Source organism: Octopus bimaculoides, chromosome 3 (assembly GCF_001194135.2).
Source record: "Octopus bimaculoides isolate UCB-OBI-ISO-001 chromosome 3, ASM119413v2, whole genome shotgun sequence".
NCBI classification, from domain to species: domain Eukaryota; kingdom Metazoa; phylum Mollusca; class Cephalopoda; order Octopoda; family Octopodidae; genus Octopus; species Octopus bimaculoides.
Window position 1 is genome coordinate 99,090,304 of NC_068983.1, and position 9,769 is coordinate 99,100,072.

Consider the following 9,769-nt stretch of genomic DNA (forward strand, 5'->3'; position numbering starts at 1 on the left):
CTGTATATAGTTGAAATTTATAGAAAAACAAAAGGCGAAGACAAGGGTATGAACAACAAGCAAGAGTATTAGTTTGACGCTCGGGAAAAATGAAAAAAGTCTTTTACGTTTTGAGTCAACGCTCTTCAACAGAAAGGAATAAGTGAAAATAAACAGAGAGTGAAAAAACTTGGAGACTTCAGCGGCCCAGCATAACTGTATACATGGGTCACTCTAAAAAAACGATGAAATTAGCTTTATCCCTTTACCATCAATGACCTCCTGACATTTGTTACCACAGGACTGAATTAATTTCTTGCAAAGTGATGGAGTAATATTGTTCCATTCGCTTTTCAACAATTCCCGGAGCTCATCTTGGTTGTTTGGATTTTTCCTTCGCACCCATCTTCAATTATCTTCCAAACGTTTTCTATAGGGTTGAAATCGAGACTTTGAGGTGGCCAGTCCATGAGATCAACCCTTCATTACTCAAAAGATTTTTGACTCTCTTCGCAGTGTGACAGGGAGCGTTGTCCAGCACAGAGACAGGGTGTTAAACTGATGAGGATCAGAGACGTGGAAGGGCATGCTGTCTAAGAATCTGCTTGTAGATTTCAGCATTGACAGTCCCTTCTAGGCGAATAAGTGAACCAGGACCAGCAGCAGAGATCACTCCCCATACCATTACACTGTCTCCTCCATATTTCACTGTCTTCTTCACACATGCACGAGATAACCTTTTGCCACTTCGCCGGACGTACATTCCGCTATCGGAACCAATAACATTAAACTTCGATTTATCGCTAAAATGAACCTGCGACCACTGTTCCTGTGTCCAAACTACATGTTCGTGAGCGAAACGAAGACGGGCTCTTTAATTCTTCTGTGAAATCAGAGGTTTCTTTGCCGGCGCCCGAGCAAGCAACCCAGAACCTCATAACCTCTGAAAAACTGTTTGGCGCGATACGTTGTCATGGGTATCTCAGTAGCACTCTTAAACCTATCCTTCAGTGACATTCTAACCATAATACGATCCTGTCTTAGTGAAGTTTTACGAGGTCTACTGGTTTGGAGTTTAGCATCTGTCGATCCTGATGAATTAAAACGAGCTATAATTCGTTGCACAACACTTCTAGACCTTCCTACAGTAGTTGCTCTTATAGAATTTCACTTGCCCTCTTGGCGAAGGCACACAATCCTTTGTTTTTCAACACAGGACACCGGTCGTCTCTCACAAGCCGCCATGTTGACAGTTGAATGTTCCAATAATGTAAGATGATAAGAAATAACTATTAGCCCATTAACAGTCTTCTAAACAACAAATACCTCGGTTAGTAAATCATTTTTTCTAAGTGACCCTTAATTTTTGGCCGCTGCAATTTGGAAGATTGTTTATTTCCTCATAACTTACGAAATATTAATTCCATTCACTTGAATTTTTCACGAAAGATAGATATTAGATATATATCTAAATATGTGTAAAATATTTAGTTTCAACGTGTTGTTAATCTTCTATAATAACTATTTCAATACACTTGTTCTTACTGACCCTTACATTATGGCCGTTACTGTATACCTATAACAATATTTTCTGCAGAACGCGTCTTTTGATAGCGTGCATTCTCGTTCGAGCAAATATTTTCCCGTAACTTGTAAACCTAAGCTGAAAATCATTCACTAATGACATGGTCTAAAAGAATTCACCATTGTTACAAGTCGCTCACTAATGAGAGAACAAGTACGAATTACGGTAATTGTTTAATAGTAAATTGTATTGTTTCGATACTAAGTCTTTTAGCACATCAATTTGCAGCACCAATAAACTTGTCGGACATAGAATAGGCGCAGGCGCGGCAGTGTGGTAAGAAGCATGCTTCCCAAACAAGGTGGTTCCAGGTTCAGTCTCAGTGCGTGACAATTTGGACAAGTGTCTTCTACTATAGGCTCGGGCCGACCAAAGCCTTGTGAGTACCCATCTAAAAGAAGCCCATCGTGTGTGTGTGTGTGTGTGTGTGTGTGTGTGTGTGTGTCTGTGTCTGTGTTTGTCCCTCCATCACCCCTTCACAACCGGTGTTGGTGTGTTTATGTCTCCTTAACTTAGCGGTTCGGCGAAAGAAACCGATAGAATAAGTACTAGGCTAAAAAAATAAGTCCTGGGGTCGATTTGCTCGACTAAAACTCTTCAAGGCGGTGCTCCAGCATGGCCGGAGTTAAATGACTGAAACAAAAAAAAGTTGGAACTCGAATTTATATACAGATTGTTTACCTTCTTGAGTTCCATCGGTGATTTAAGTCTAAACAATAAAAAGTACACCCAACCTGCGTATATCTGAAGTTCAATTATATAAATATTAGGTTCTGGAACTGAAGATGTACCATCAACAGTTCTATTAGCTTTACTCATTAGACTCTCGGTGTTAGCAGACTTTCCTTCAATTCTCTCATAAAATAGGTTTAAATTCTCTTCTGCTTAATTTGAACTCAGAACGTAATGAGTCAGTAGAAATACCGCAAAACATTTTGTCCGCCGTGCTAACGATTCTACCAGCTATATGTATATTGGCAAATATAGGTATTGAAATCAAAGAAGCAATAGAAATACTAAAGGGTGTCAAGAAAAGTCTGTACGTTTTCATCTAAGGTTTTCAAAGATTTAATCTTGAAGCATTTTAGTGAAACTGAGGTCCACCCTTCTATAAAATTAGACATACTTATATACACAGGCATTATTATTGGTTAATATCAAAGTAGCAAGCTGTCAGTATCGTTAGCACGGTGCACAAAATACTCAGCGCATTTCTTCCGGTTGTACAATGTAATCGGCTTGTCCCCTCTTCCAAAAATTTCACGTCATGTGCCTTTATTAGAAAAGAATATTATTATTATTATCATTATTATTATTATTATTATTATTATTATTATTATTATTATTATTATTATCATCATTATTAAAGTGCTTAGCAACATTTCGTCCGTCTTCACATAATCGACTCGCGCTCTCCTCAGAAACTGCTAACCCTGTATCGAAATTTGTAATCAATATTATTAGTGGGGCGAGCAGACAGAATCATTAGTACGTCGGACAAAATGCTTAGCGGCATTTCTTCCGTCTTTACGTTCTGAGTTCAACTTCCGCCGAGGTTGACTTTGCTTTCTATCCTTTCGGGGTCAATAAAATAGTACCAGTTGAGTACTGGGGTCTAGGTCGATGTTATCGACTATCCTCTTCCAAAATTTCAGGCTTTTGTTCCTATTGTAGAAAGGATTATTCCGGGCTTTATGTGTTTCTCAATGAAAATATTTCAAATTTTGTATGGATATTCATTTTTAAATGTCAATCAAAATAAACACAAACTTCTTGCGCACTTTTTTTTTAAGATCAAGTATGTAATTTTAAACTTTAAAATACTTCCCGTATGTGTCATCTAATAATTAACTTTATGAAAAGCTGATCATTTCACCTTTCTTCTTCAAAGTGTGGATTGCTTAAGTAAAATGTCTATGATGTAACGGGCTTACAAAAATAAAGAATAAATTAATGGCTAAACTTGTATCTTTACTGAATTTTAATCTGTTTTTTTAAAAAATAACTGTCAACCACACAACTTTTGAAGTTTATGAAACGCGATAAGGTTCCTGGAGCCAAGTCGTTAACGTACCCTTTGAATACTGTTAATTTATCTTTCTAATTTTGCCACAAGGCCAGCAATTTTGAAGTAAGAAGCAATCAATTATATTGACCCCAGTACTTGACAGGTACTTTATGTTATCGACCCCGAAAGGGTGAAAAGCAAAGTTAACCGCGACGGAATTTGATCTCAGAACGTAATGAGCCGGAATAAATGCCGCAAAGCATTTCTTTCGCGTTCTCACAATTTCGCCAACTCGCAGCCTTATCATTTCAGATTTTAGCGCAGAGCCTGCAAATTTTAAGGGAATGGGTAAATCGATTATATCGACCCAGTACATGACTGGTACTTTATTTTATCAATTCCAAAAGGACGAAATGCAAAGTCGACCTCGGATTGATTTTAATTCGGAACACAGAGCCGAAAAGAAATGTCCCAAAACATTTTGCCTGAGGAACTAACAATTCTGCCACCTTGTCGCCTTATTTTGACCTCTATAAAATAACTGCATGATAGGGCTTCTGGAGTCAAGTCTGATTTACCATTTTCACCCTCTGATTCATCAAATTTTGAATCTAAAGTTGGTTTATTCAGGTTGTTAGTAATTCTAAACTGTCATTATTTAATACAAACAGCTCCGTAGTTCTGAGAACATTGTGTATAAACTAATGTATGTCTACATGTTTCCATTTCTCGAGATTCTCAAACTACATGCAGTACACACAGACTTGACACTTGGTCTCTGCAACAGTATATAGTTTACCATGTCTGAGTTGCTGATGAAAAGCCCAACTGCCGTAGACGACGTAGTGAGGACGGTGCCCCCAGTTGGCGCTTTTATGAGGGCGGTATGTTTTGGCTTTGGTCTGCTGTATAAACCTGTACAGTGCTGCCCCAGCATTATGCAGTTTACCTACGACATTTGTATTATCCCACAGGAAATACTGAACTCAGGGTGGCAGTGCTTACGAACCACTCAACATTTTTGCAGTGCTCACCGTGAACTACCACAAAAGTGACAGGGGTTGAGCCATCAACCACTTACACAGTGATCCGCTTCGTTATTGACTCAACTGTCAGTGGTCTCATGAATGTGTGCGTATGTGTATGTGTATGTGTATGTGTGTGTGTTTGCTCATAAGCCACGCGCACCTCCTACACATTCCACAGATATACGATACGTGTTTGTGCACGCACGCGCGTGAGTGTGTGTGTGTGTGTGAGGGAGAGAGAGAGAGAGAGAGACCTACGGAGACAGAAATCCCGATCGGGTGATCGAATAATCACTAATAAAAAAGAAGTCGTTGTTACAATGCATCATAAACATACATAAATATATGCACACACATTCACATTTGTATGCACATATACACGTGTGTGTGTGTGTGTGTGTGTGTGTAATGTAACAGTGGTACAATATATCAATAATATATTTTACATCGTGCCGGCTCAGAGTAGACTTTCAACTTTGATATAACACTGTATGTATACATGTGTGTGTGTGTGTGTGTGTGTACAAACATATATAGTGAGAGAGAGAGGAGATAGATAGATAGATAGATAGATAGATAGATAGATAGATAGATAGATAGATAGATAGATAGATAGATTTTGTTAGCCGGTATTCGCAGGAGAACCGACGGAGGACCCGAGCTCCGATTTATTAATTCCCTTTTATTTGTGTAAGTCTATGTGTGAGTGTATCTCTACTTATCTATCTTATTTCTGTACTGCCCACAAGGGGCTACACACAGAGGGGACAAACAAGGACAGACAAACGGATTAAGTCGATTATATCGACTCCAGTGCGTAACTGGTACTTATTTAATCGACCCCGAAAGGATGAAAGGCAAAGCCGACCTTGGCGGAATTTGAACTTAGAACGTAACGGCAGACGAAATACTGCTGCTAAGTACTTCGCCCGGCATGCTAACGTTTCTTATTTCTTTATTGCCCACAAGGGGCTAAACATAGAGGGGACAAACAAGGACAGACATATCCGCACACTGTGTGCAATAGACAAGAGTGGCCGAATAGTTAAGAAGTTCGCTTTGCAAACACAAAGTCTCGAGTTCGATCTCGCTGCGTGATATCTTAGGCAAATGTCATTTTCTATAACTTCAGGCTGATCCATACATTGTAAGTGGAATTGGCTGAATGGAAACTGTATAGAATCCCTTCGTACTGTAATGCAAACCGTACTGCTTTGACACACTTAGAAACGTTCAACCTGCTCAGATTCTGTTAAGAGTACATGTCTCTGTGAGATACTCAGCCACTTGCACGTTAATTCAAGAGCTGCAGGTAATTCGATTGATCGAACAGCTGAATCCTCAATGCCGAACGACGGAGATCCACCATTGTGTGTGTATGCGTGCGTGTATGTGTGTATACATACACACATACATAAAAATAGAGGTACATACATAGATATACCTACATATATATAGAGAGGGAGGGAGAGAAATATATAAACACACACACATACACCTATATACACACATATTTACGCGCAAGAGTGTGTGTGTGTATATATATACATATATATATATATATATATATATATATATACATACATACACATACATATACGTAAATATGTATGCATGTGTTATATATATATATATATATACATACATATATATACATATATATACATATACATATATATACATACATATATATATACATACATATATATATATGCATACATATATACATACATATATACATATATATATACAAACATACATATACATATGTTTATATATATATATATATATTTCTACGCACACGACACGCACACACGCGCGTTTATGATATTTGTTGGGCATTTTATCGAGCCTTCAACCTCTGAAACTTGTATGAATGTGTATGTATGTATATGCACATACGTATATATGGATACGTGCGTGTATGTGCGCACCTATGAATGAAATATTTATTAATATTATGCCAATTAAATACAATAAGTTTTAATATAATTAAATATAAGTTTTCGTAAAAAAGGAAACAATAATCCTTTTTTTTTTTTCTGTAATATATATTTATATAAATCTATATATTTATATAGATTTAATATATGTAGCATTTGATTACAGCGATGTGTCGTGTAGTTCCTAAAAGAAATAAAGACCAAGTTATCAATAAGTCACTGATTCAATTCATTGTCTGAAAACAATTCACAGAAGTTAAAACATGAAAATACAATAATATACACTTACCTGATATTTTGTTGATCTTTTCGAAGACGAAAATTGTGTGATATATATCCTATACAGTTGTTGCTAAGTGCTGAGAATATTAAAAATGCATCAATATTAAAACAGGTATTCCGAATATTTTTTTAAACAATGTAAACGTAAAACCCCCAAATATTTGTTTAAGTTAGCCCTCTCTGCTTTCGTCTGCCAATACCCGATCTACATCCACCCGTTCATTCAACTTTTATTCAGACCAACGGGTAGCCAGCTTCGACGTCGTCTCTCACTTAATAGACACACTGCTAGCTGCTTGTAACCTACTCTGGTTTCATTGCTGTGAACGCGTACGCGTGCGTGATCACAAACACACACATACACTCTCGCACGCACACATACACACAGGTACACACACACGTACACACACCGGTTCCCCGCACACACCTATACACATACCCACACATTGTTTATTTCTCTCTTTTGTCATTCTTTCTCTCTCTCACAAACGTAAAAATATACTCATACATTTACTCATACTGTACTGTCATACTCAGAAACGCGCGCGCGCACGCACGCACACACGCATAAACACATACACACACATATATATATACTGACACGCGCTCGCGTTGCCCAAATAATTATATACACACATATACAAACTCATACGCATATACACTCGCACACTTAAAAGAAAACATACACCGACAAACAATCCAAAACAAATATACATGTACATACACGCACAAGTATGAATACATACATACATAAATACATGCATACATACATACATACACACTCTTTTCACTCAGATAATTACACACACACACACACACACACACACCCGCGCACATACAAAAATATACATACTCATACACATACTCAAAAGAAAAAAACATACACGCCATCACACACTCGAAACATTTAACACATACATACACACCCGTACAAACAGATACGCGCAAACATACATACACACATACGTACGCGCATACACACATACATACACACATACATACGCGCACACACAGATACACAGGAGAATTTTCTCAGTTTTGTCTTTCGATAGTCCGTTTAATAATGTTGTCTTTCTTTCTCCTTTTTCAACATTATAAGTCAATAACTTATTATCTCCAGTGTTAACGATGTCAACACATTCTTTAAATAAATTTTTAAAATGTACCTGAAAATAAAGAACAAAAATAGATTTATTTGAAGAGAATTTTCTCAATTTGTCTTTTGATAATCTGTTCAATGAATTTTTATTCAATTTTCTACATTTAGAGTCAGTGACTTATTATTTCCAATTATAATGATGGGGGGATTATCTGAAAGCGGTCATCGTCATTTTGAGATAGCAAAACAAAGGTAAGTTAAAAAGCAGTAGCAGCCTGGGGAACAGTAGCAGCAGAGATTTAACAGGTATTTACTAGGTACATACATATAAGTCCAGATTGTATTTTTAAAATGCACTTAATCGACAATAAAACGTTGTTTTCTGTTAGCTTTCCAACCTAGTTTCCATATGTAAAAAAAAATTTTTTTTAACTTCTATTTTTATCCCCTAATATGCGCAAACATTCTGTAGTTAAGAAGTCGCTTTTCAACTACGTGGATTCGGGTTCAGTCCTACTGCGCGGCATTGTGGCCAAGTGTCTTTTTCTGTTGCCTTGAGCTAACCAGCGCCTGGTGAGAGGATTTGGAAAACAGAAACTGTGGTGGAAACCCATCGTGTGCGTGTGTGATGTGGGCGCGTACGTGTGTGTGTGTGTGTGTGTGTGTGTGTGTGTGTGTGTGTGTGTGTGTGTGTGTTTATGCTTGTACCCCACCATCGTTTGACAACCAGTGTCGGTTTGTTTACTTCCACATAACCATGCAGTTCAAAAAAAGTGAATGACAGAATAAGTACTGGGCTTACAAAAATTAGTACTGGGTCGATTTGTGCAACTAAACCAGTTATTTTCAACCGAGGTCCATTATGGGTTCCATATAACAATTTGTTAAAATTTATCTGCAATAAATTGCTTATACTTCTACAGGCTGTGTGGTAAGAAGCTTGCTTCCCAACCACATGATTACGGGTTCAGTCCCACTGCATGGCACCTTCGCCATGTGTTTTCTACTATAGCCTCGGGCCGACCAAAGCCTTGTAAGTGGATTTGATAGACGGAAACTGAAAGAAGCGCGTCGTATATATATATGTGTGTGTGTGTGTGTCTCACCATCGCTTGGTAACTGATGTTGGTGTGTTTACGTCCCTGTATCTTAGCGCTTCGGCAGAAGAGACAGATAGAATACGTACTAGGCTTACAAAGTCCTGGGGTCGATTTCTTCGACTAAAACCCTTTAAGGCGGTGCTCCAACATGGTCGCAATTAGATAACTAAAACAAAACAATAATAGAATAAATTCCTGATAATATTTAAATACAGTAGCATTTTTTTTCCTTATACATCGAATGGCTTTGAGGGTCCATTAAACTAAAATAGGAATCAAAGGGGTCTGTAGATAAAAAATGGTTGAGAACCACTGAAATACATTAAAAAAATGAAAGGAAAAACAGCTAAATAAAAGAGTCTCTAGATGGTCGCCAAACCTGCTAGAAATAGTGGCCGTATATTCCTCAAATTACACTGCCCTTTTTGAAAACAAGACACTGGATTCAGGACACACAAAGCTGGGATGGTTAAGGCTAGAAGTGCTTTTGATCCAGGACCAGCTCGATTGTGGCTGAACTGGTGCTACACAACTTTCCTCTTTTAGAACCTGTAATGAAGTTCTTACGTGGACGCTCGACTGGCTATAAATAGCAACCAAATCTCAAATCCGGGAGTTGATATCGATCCCAAGGGCTTGATGTGACTATCCTTGGGGTTTGATAAATACTTGCCAGCCAAAAGTGGCGGGTGTAATCGACTGAATATTGAAATTTGACATCTGTTTCTTCTATTTGTTTATTTTT

The 9,769-nt window shown here is 37.7% G+C and overlaps 1 protein-coding gene across 2 annotated transcripts in view; it reads right to left on the reverse strand.

Annotated features, from left to right (window-relative positions):
- The window catches only part of LOC106877405 (uncharacterized), a 91,057-nt gene extending 83,825 nt beyond the window's left edge, over positions 1-7,232 (reverse strand). Inside the window, exon 1 of one of the 2 annotated variants that reach the window (XM_052966346.1) lies at positions 6,833-7,232. The gene's annotated coding sequence lies outside the window, so the exon portion shown is untranslated. The remainder of the gene's footprint in view (positions 1-6,832) is intronic. The other variant, XM_052966345.1, reaches the window with a different exon arrangement.
- Positions 7,233-9,769: the final 2,537 nt, after the last annotated feature.